Consider the following 9,774-nt stretch of genomic DNA (forward strand, 5'->3'; position numbering starts at 1 on the left):
AGAAGTTTGGAAGTATAGGTCATCCTCAAGTTGAAAAAATTATCTTTCATGGGCAAGGTGGCACACATAGCATGATGAATGCTACCAGTGTAAGGTAGTGAGGAGTAGAGTCCAATAGGAGAGACTTGACTGTTTCCAGATTCTGATTCTGTGGTATGCAGGTATCTAATGACTCAATGTCAAAAGATATTAGATAATCTGTCATGGTGTCAAAAGGTATTTCCTGTCCCCTGGCAAGTGTGCATGGATGTCCAGACTTTACTGCAGAGGTTGGAGACATGTTTGTACGTTAAGCTTTTATGCTAAATACTGTTGGGGCACTATGCCTGATGTCTACAGGTATTACCAGTGAATACACCACCTTGTTTTCCGTGGATCACTGGTTTTGTATCAAATTCTTTACACTTGAAACAATATCACTTTCACAGCAGTAGCTAACCCGAGATCCTGAAGAAAGCCACTACACTTTATAGGTCACTGGCTGAAACATTTTGATTGATCTGTGCATACTACAAAAGGATCTAATATTTTCTGTCTTATTTCCTGATTTTAATCCTAGCACAAGATAGCCAGAATAAAATGAGGTGGTAACCCCTGTATCTAGTTTTAAAACACTTCACTTCCCACACTGCACCACTCATAATGCTCTGTTAGCTCAAATTGGGATTTAGTAACAACTCCTCCTACAAAAACATTCCTGAGCTCCTCCCTTGCACCGAGAGGGTTGTAGCCCACATCATGACTATGCATCATGATGCAAGGAGGTTTCCCAACAATGAAGCATGCCACCTCTGGTGGGTGAGGGAAACTGTCCTTTAGAGGGATGCCTTCTTCATAGCCACCCCCTTTCGCCCTTCAGTATCTTATAATAAACTTGAGGGTTCTTGTGTGTTTGGTCAAAAGGTAGGCCATCAAAATACTTCAAGTTATCTTCTGTCTCTTCGAAGTAATTTGGCATGGCCTGGACAAGTGGCCTTAAGAAAAAGTAAATGAACTGTGAAAATGGTTCAAGCAGTGACCCGATACCTGAAATGACGGACTTGCCAGGTGGAGGATGCTGTGGCTTGTGTATTTTAGGTAGCATATCGAAATAAGTAATCAACGGGTAAACTGCAATAAAAAATCAGCTTCTCTAGCTGTGATCCAGCCTTCATCTTTTGCTTCTTCTACTATCAGGTTGATGACAGACTGGAGGCATTTAGTGGGGTCACATTTTAGTGGTTGGTAGGAGCTCCTGATCCCCAATTGTCTGAGGTAATCGGTCCTCTAGGTGATGGTATCAAGGATGATAATTTGCCCCACCCTTATTTATTGTTTGATGGTAATGGCCTTATCTGTGCTAAGAGAGGTGACTACCTCTTCTTCCTGCTTGGAGAGGTGAAAGAAAGGTTTAGGCACATTGTGCCTATTTGTCTTGAAATATTCCAGCACTACCTTCTCAAAAGTCATCACCTCAGGAGAAAGAAAGTTGGCAGAAAGGTTGAAGGAAGATTTCTTTCTGAGACCAGTGTTTTGTTGTAATTAACCATTTCCCAAACTAGTTCTTTCCTTGAAGAAATAGTGAAGGCGTATCTTACAGAAAAACTGGGCCAGTTCTTTGTGTGTTTTAAAAAAGTCACACTGAAACGTGGAGACAAAAGCCAGTTCCTTGTTCAGTAAGTTAGTTCATCACGCTGCTGTTGCCTGGTTGGGGATCCCCCTTGGTCACACTTTGTGTTTGACGTGAAGATACTTGAGGGTTCCAGGGCACACATGCGTTGTTCTGTCTTCTTTTTCCCCTTGACCTCCCCCTGCCTGCCTTCCTCCAAAAAAGATGGGTTGTTGAACTGGGGTGGTGGTGGCTGAAAATGTTGCATAGGGTAACCCCAGGGAGTCAGGACCCACTAAGGGTTGGGGGCAAAGAAATGCCCAGATCTCCCATCTTGTCCTCTTATTTGTGTGTTTGAGTGACAGGACCCACTGCTTACTGAATCAAAGCTGCTTGACCACTTGTCTATGTCAGAAGAGAAGTTATGTGAGTCATTCTTTGGTCCCCTAGGCCCTCTTTCATTCGGATTGGGCACTGGGGGTGTGTAGTTTTCACTGGTGTACAGATAATTTTTCGCAAGTAATACTGGAGCCAGCACTTTTTTAAACTTGGTGATTTTGGATGTGAGCAAAGAATCTTGATACTCTATAGCCATCGTATTGGTGTCTTTCATGCACCTGTTGTGTAGGGTAGCGGCCACAGTGGTTTTCACATGTGTCTCTAAGACATGAATTTCTACTAGAGATGTGCCAGCAACTCACTTAGCAGGGTGTATAATCAGGATGAGCCAGTCCTTGGAGCAACGCCATGCAAGCAGGGACCAGTCCTTCCTCATATCTTATCATCTAGAAACAGTTGTGGGGCATTTGTAACTATTAGGCCCATAGGTGCACAATTATCCTGTAAATACTCTGTCATCACAGCCCCATGGGGAGAAGTACAGATCAGTAGCATCTAAGGTTGTTCAACTTTGTTCAATCATCTGATTGGGCCAGAGTCTCTGTGACTGCTGTATCTAGTATACTCAGGGTAGTCAGGATAAATTAGACTATAGTGTTGTAAATGCCAGCCCTTTTAGTTCAGTCATAATTGCAATCTAAAAAGTGAGCAGAGGACAAAGTGCAAAAGAGAATCTCCAACATATGTAATTAAAACAAAACAAAATTAGGGCACACAGCCACAGTTGTTTACTAGCTAGAAAACACACAAAAGGGGGCCAGGGGAGATTTAGAGACCAGTGGGTATTCATTCTCAAATCATAAATACTACAGACACAACAAAATACCTGGTTCTATCGCACAAAGCGAGCTAGGAACCTAGAATGTTGAAGAAGCATTCCTTAAATAGGATGAAATCCCTCATCTACCAGAGGTGGAATGCTTCATCATAAGGATTCTCTTCGCACTGTGATAGCAGATCACTGTGCAAGCTACAACTCCCTCTCTAATTAGGAGGAGCTCTTCTGATCTTTTAGTGTGTGCTAATAATCCCTATGGAGTCATTCAGGTGCTGAACCTAGCAGAGTTTGAAAAGTGCTCTAGTGCAAACAAAAGTGGTGTAAGGTACTTGGTTAAAACCAACTCCAAAACAGACGTTAAGTTTTATTCTTGTCTGGCTGGGTCAGGATTAAAAATAGATGAATGAGCTAGGTAGCAGTCAATTAATCCTGCCTCTTTATCTCACGGTCAACAGAACCCTTGGCCGAGGTGTATGGGCATTCGTCAGTACCTTGAAAAATTGTGGAACACAAATTCCACCAGTATGGTGTCCAACTAGATTCCAGTAGTGACACACATTAAAAACATGCAGGCTGACGCACAAAAGTCGGGTGTTGGCCTGTGTTCCTGCTAGCTCAGAGTGCACCCCTAACCTTACAGGGTGTTAGACCTGGCATCATTGGCGTGGGCCTCCCTTCCTCTTTCCGCTTCCTATCTTTTATGTTGGCTGGAATTAGATGCACGGGGTGCTGTGCCACTGCTAATCATTGCCACAGCGTTAATGCTCCCTGTGTAAAGATGAGTGTATGAATTGGGATAACCATAATTGACTCGTTTGGTTTACCTGTCAGTCCCTAGTATAAGTGCACTGAGTGTGCCCAGGGCTGGTAGACCAAATACTGTTGGTGGGCCTGCAGTGCTGATTTGCGTTACTCACAGAAGCAGCTTTTAAAGTATGTTTCAGACCTGCCTTTGCAGAGTCTATAGGCAGTCCAGAACTTCCTTTGTAACTGTGAGGTGCACCCACTTCCCTGTCCCTGCACCTTTCCTTCGCACCATGTAAGAAACCCCTATGGCAGGGTGAGTTGTCTGTGACAGGAAGAACATGCCTAGGTCTTTGTAGCATGTTCTAATAGCGAGTTACTCACCATTTCACTGTTTACTATTGTGAGGCTATCCGTTCCGATAGGCCAGAATGGGCTGGCTGAGTTTTTTACATCCATAAACCTACCTGACCCCAGGAACCTGATAGGATATTCAAATTTGATATGTTTAAGCTCAGTACATTGAGATACATCTATTAGTAAGGATCATTTGTACATCCTGTGTACGAAAATGCCTCTTCTAGAAACAAGGTATTTTCTTGCCTGAGCTGTCCTGTAGGCTTTGCTAGTATGTGTATTGGCCCTCTGGTTTTGGAGCAGCAGGGCCACCTGGGGCAGACCTGGCTGGACAGAGAGATTGGCATTCAGAGCATGGGGAGGGGTGACTCTTTGATCTGAGTAGGGCCATGCCTGGCAAGGCGAATGATGACTCCACCTCCCACTGGGCGTTTGATAGCAGACCCCCTCATTCTCAAAGGGCAGGATGTCGCATCATAAACCAATTGCTCTCTGACCCCAACAAACTGGTTCTGGCTGGACTCGCTGATATGTGACTTTAGAGAACACAGACTTTTTAGGTATAAAACGCTACACTGAAATCTTTTTGAAGTCAGTTCCTTCTGGATGTCAAGATGAAACTATGTCCGAGTGAATAGAGGAAAGGACTTTGAAACTTTCACCATGCTTGCTGAAGAAACTACCCGAGGGCCTGAATTGAGAAAGCCTCCTGGTGAAGTCTCAGGGACATTAGACTTCACCCTGTCAGCCGTCTGAATTCCTGTGCGAGGAATTCTACTTGCAGGTGAGGCCCCCGTCAAGTAATCTGGAGCCTCTAGTTCTACTGTGAGGAACGCGGACTGGTAACCCTTATTAACTCCGTGCGGGCTGCCGCAGCTAAGAGAGAGCTGCCGCCGCTGAGAGCCCACCTTAACTTGAACCTTTGGAACCTTCACTGAATCTGTGTGGGCCGGCGCAGTTAAGAGAGAGCTGTAGCCGCTGAGTGCCCGCCATTTTGCTAGTCCGGTCAAGATCATCCTCTGTCCCTTGGGCCACCGCAGCTAAGAGAGAGCTGCTGCCACTGAGTGCCCGCACCTTTGCCAACTTTGCATCATCGTGATTTGTCCTGTGGGCCGCCGCAGCTAAGAGAGAGCTGCTGCCACTGAGTGTCCGCGCCTTTGCCAACTTTGCATCATCGTTATTTGTCCTGTGAGCCGCCACAGCTAAGAGAGAGCTGCTGCCACTGAGTGCCCACACCTTTGCCAACTTTGCATCATCGTGATTTGTCCTGTCGGCCACCACAGCTAAGAGAGAGCTGCCACCACTGTGTGCCCGCATCTTGTTCACCATTGTCAAAGATTGTCGCTATCGTCTCGTGGGCCGCCGTAGCTAAGAGAAAGCTGCTGCTGCTGTGAGCCCACCATGGAGCTGTAGCCCGGGCTGAGAGCCCGCCTGTCCCCGAGTGTCCGAATCATTGTGAGTGCATGCTGCGGAACACTGCAGCCAAGAGCTGTGGTCGCTGGGAGCCCGCCTGTCCCCGTCTCCGCTTCTTCGAGAAGCTACGTGCTGTGTCTCCTTCCAACAGCAGGTATCTGTTGTGCAACGGGTCGCGTAGACCCAGGCCTTGAACTAAGTCAGTGCCACGTTCTAGTAAAGACTTTTGCATTTTTAAGTCCATACTAATTTACGTGCATTGTGGCTTGTTAAAACGCTTTTGAGAGTCTTGTGTTAAACCTTAGATAAAGATTATATTTTTCTATACCTTCTTGAGCTGTGTCCTTTTGTGGCGTCATTACTGCCTTTTTTGTGCATGGTCACCTGTGCTTCATACACTGCTTCTGAGATAGGCCTAACTGCTCTTGCTACTTTACCACAGGGTTGAGCAGGGGTTATCAAAGGGGGTAGCCCACTTGCCCTGCCTTGGGAAGAAGAGTCCCCATTTGGACATTGGCATCAGCCATTGCCAACTAGAGACCCCCATTTCTAACACAGGGCAACAAATGTGTGTGCATCCTCATAACATGACAAACGTGATCCCCCAAGGAAATCATGGTAGCAGATCTAGAACCTTTTTGTGTGGTTACTCATGTCTACCCGAAGAAATACACAGAAAAACGTTCAGTAAAGCGTTTTTATTGAATTGAATTGAATTGAAAAATAATTTATATTGCGCAGAACAATGACCCGCAGGTATCAAGGCGCCTAACAGAAGATCAGAGGAAGATCAAGAAAACTTAGGACCTTAGACATAGGCTTGCCTGAAGAGAAGGGTTTTTATTTATATATTTATAGAAGCATTGTGATTCTTGTAAAAAATACATATGCTTTGATAATCAGTAGAATGAAACAGAGTAGCGTAATTAACATTATGAGTATAGTAAGAAATATTAACAATTCACCCTTGTGCTGTAACAGTGAATGTAGATGCTGGCATATAAATACTGTATTATAGTGTACTCCTAGCTAGCACTTCCTAACCTAGTTTTTGTAGGTTAGGTGATCTGCCAAATCCCTGTCAGGTGGTCTAACTCCCCTTTACCTGTGGGAAAGTGTTATCAGCATGTCCATCTTGGTCGTAAGCTGGACATCCCTCTTCGCAGAGGTAAATAGAAATTAGCTAGACTGGAAGTCCATCATGCAGCAACCTCGCAGTGCAAGCAAAATGCTCCTTTCCTTTAAAAAAGGAAGCTATGCTGTTTATATATAATAACAATACTCATGCTGCAATGCTGAAGCGCGAGTCAGGTTGCCATTGTTTATCCTATTGTGATAGTGTTGTAGCCTACCGGACAACAATATGTAACAACATTTGTTCAAACAAACTTTATCCCTTGTACAGAATGTTCAAGGTGTCATGATAGTGTTCATATGAAGTGGAAATGTAAGAACAGAGTTTCAGAGAACAGTAAGCAAATATATGTCAAAAGTCACAGAGTAAGAAAGAACACAACTTAAGAAACATAAGCATGTACAATGATAGCGTTTCTATCCAGGCCTATCCTAACCACGTGACACCCACTCCTTAAAAAATGAGATAATAAATGCTATCAAAACTCTACTAAAACATAGGTAAAATATCCATAAAAACCTAAACTGATGAAGAGCATTGCGCTACTTTAAATCAAGGGCATAGCAAAAGCAAAAGTCTTAAAATATTCAAATCTAGCAATCGTTTAATAAAAGTAATCATTTAGAAGCAATTTCGCATAGAAATAAAAACAGGGGCTAGATTAAAATGTTCCCATGACTCAAAACTGTCAGAGTTAGACGGAACTAACAACCCCAGACGGGTAAACAACCTTTACAACGAAACTTTTACAACGCACTACCATTACAACACGGTCATTACAACGCAAACCATTACAACGCATTGCGCTGGGGGGCGCTCTAGGATAGGGAATAAGTTTAATTTACTATCCAACACCTTCCCTACTATCCACGGGGACTGGAGTTGGAATAGTAAATTAAATAATTCACTATCCAACACCCAAAAGCACTATGCGTTGTAATGGATTGCGATGTAAAAACCGCGTTGTAAAGGCAGGCGTTGTAATAGCCTGCGTTGTAACGTCATACATCCCTTCAGACGATGTTCCCAGTGGCACCCATCAGAGTGAATCCAAAAATCATGCACATATCCTTCTCCTTCATATCTGCCTCCTTGTTGGTGCTGTACACATTATTGAAATGTTGAAATTTGCCCAGAAAAAAACCTGAGGATTATCCAATCCGTGGAGGGTATTACTGCAACAGTAAATGATTGTTTCATCAACGTCTCAGTGTGCAACATGGAGTATGTTGTGTCTTTTCTTGCCATGATTGTTAGCTGTTTTGTTAAGTTATAAGGTAAAAAAAAACAAGCTAGTGGCATTAAGATGACGCCATGGTACGCGACCGGAACAAAGTGTCTAAAGAGTACAGCTTAGTAACATGATCGATCTAAGCTGTGACTGCCCATATTGTAAAGAGGACATGTCTCCCTGTATGATGTCTATTGCAGAGGACATGTTACTCAGAGAGAAGATCCCAGTAGACAATGTAGTCATACCATTATCAAGTACAACTTTTTCTAAATTTGCACTGTCATTTTTGCGCAGTCTCTCAGCAGCTTCCTGCTGTGAACCCGTATATTGTATAAAAGCAGCACTTTTGAAATGGTTTCCCGGACCTAGTAAAAAGTTCTGTAGTCCCATGTCATCAGAGAGAAGTGACAAGTTATGTTTCACCAGAACCAATGTTGAGGTTTTTAGCCAATCTAGGCATTAACTTCCCATCACTGTAAGTCATTACCACTCCTGCGTTTCATGTCTGCACGTAACGTAGGTCAAGCGTTCTGATCTTAAACACTCTGGTGTCACCCATGTAATGTGCATGATATCGGTTAGTATCTAACAGCAAGACGAACAATCCCCCAGATTTGTCCCTAAAGAATTGTATAAGCATTTGCAAATCATAGTGCCTAATATTTCCTCTGTGTAATTTGTGAACCATTGCCAGTTTGTGAGATGTGCAAATGTGGGACTGTTTGGTGTATTTACAGCTTTTATCTTAGCCCAGCCAAGGTATGATGATTGCTGCAAAGCTTTGTTCAGACAAATCAGTTGATGTGGTATCTGGCATGCTCTAAATAATGCCTTGTTTGCCTGAACCTGCCAATCTTTAGTGCCCCAAATAAGTTTTAAATCAACAGTGTCTCTGCAAAAGTCAAAAACCCTTGCGTGGACAACTGAGGAAAAAATTATGCAGAATATATCAGATTTGTGTCGATGAGCATATTTTTCTTTGCTGGTAATGGTGTGAATTTATAATAATAAAACCCTGGTTCTGATGTACTGTTACCAGAAAAATATGCAAACTTCTGTGCAAATGTGGTGGTGTAGGGCATTGTTCCCATTGTGAGTAATTAAATACTGCATATGTAGTACTGGCTTTATACAAGAAATGGTGCCATCATACATATCATCAGCGTTAAAAAGAGAGGAATACTCTAGCTCTTCTAGCATTTCAATCACTGTTTGAATGTCCCAATCAGCACGGATAGTATTTGGGGTGACAATGTCATTCAATGAAATGCGAAACATAAATGGTATTTGCAAGAGTTCAGTTGGACTAAATGTATCATACAATACTAACCCTGAGCTGAGTAGGCGTAGTGGAGCTCCGCGTAGTTCCACGGAGTTAAAAAAAAAAACTCTGTGGAACTACTTGGAGCTCCGCTCCAGGACCACAAAAGCATTGCGTAGTTCACGCAAGATGTAATGCGTAAGGGGGTACGTGGAGGAGTGCGACGGAAGAAGGGAGACACCGCGGTGAGGAGGGCAGGCAGAAAACAGGGAAAGTGGGTTTCAAAAAACATTTTTATAAGGGGGCTGCCCTCGTAGAGTTTTGCCCAACTTTGCGTTTTCAGCAGAGCACAGTTGGTAAAATTTTGCAAATTCTGCTGGCGGAGCGGAATGCGACGCCCGGCTTATACAATAGCCTATCCTAAACAATTCCTCTAGGAACCTGAACAGCAGAAATGTTCACCAGGGAAAGGTCTCTTCACACTCTGTGTGATGAAAAATGTGGTGTTAAAACCAAGTTCATCAGTTGCACAGCAGAAAGTTCTGGGAGGTAATGTCTGTTCAAAAGCAGCAACAAGACTGTCACAAAACCAATCCAAAGGATGAGGAAGAGAAAGAAGATGTAATCCACAGGTATAAACATGGAGGAACAAAGTATGTCTTCTTCTGTCAAAAGTAGAATACATTCAATTTACCTCATAGATGTGGAAGAGGAGGTGGATCAGACGAATCTGAAGAAAAGTCATCAAAGTAGCCTGAGGTTGTCCGATATATTTTTGGCAGCTCTGAAGGCTGTGAAGAACAGGTTTTTGACTTGTATTGTGGTATGTTGATATAAACATCATCTGTGTTAGGTTTTAGAATTG

This window comes from Lissotriton helveticus, chromosome 2_1 (genome assembly GCF_964261635.1).
Source record: "Lissotriton helveticus chromosome 2_1, aLisHel1.1, whole genome shotgun sequence".
In the NCBI taxonomy this organism is placed as follows: Eukaryota; Metazoa; Chordata; class Amphibia; order Caudata; family Salamandridae; genus Lissotriton; species Lissotriton helveticus.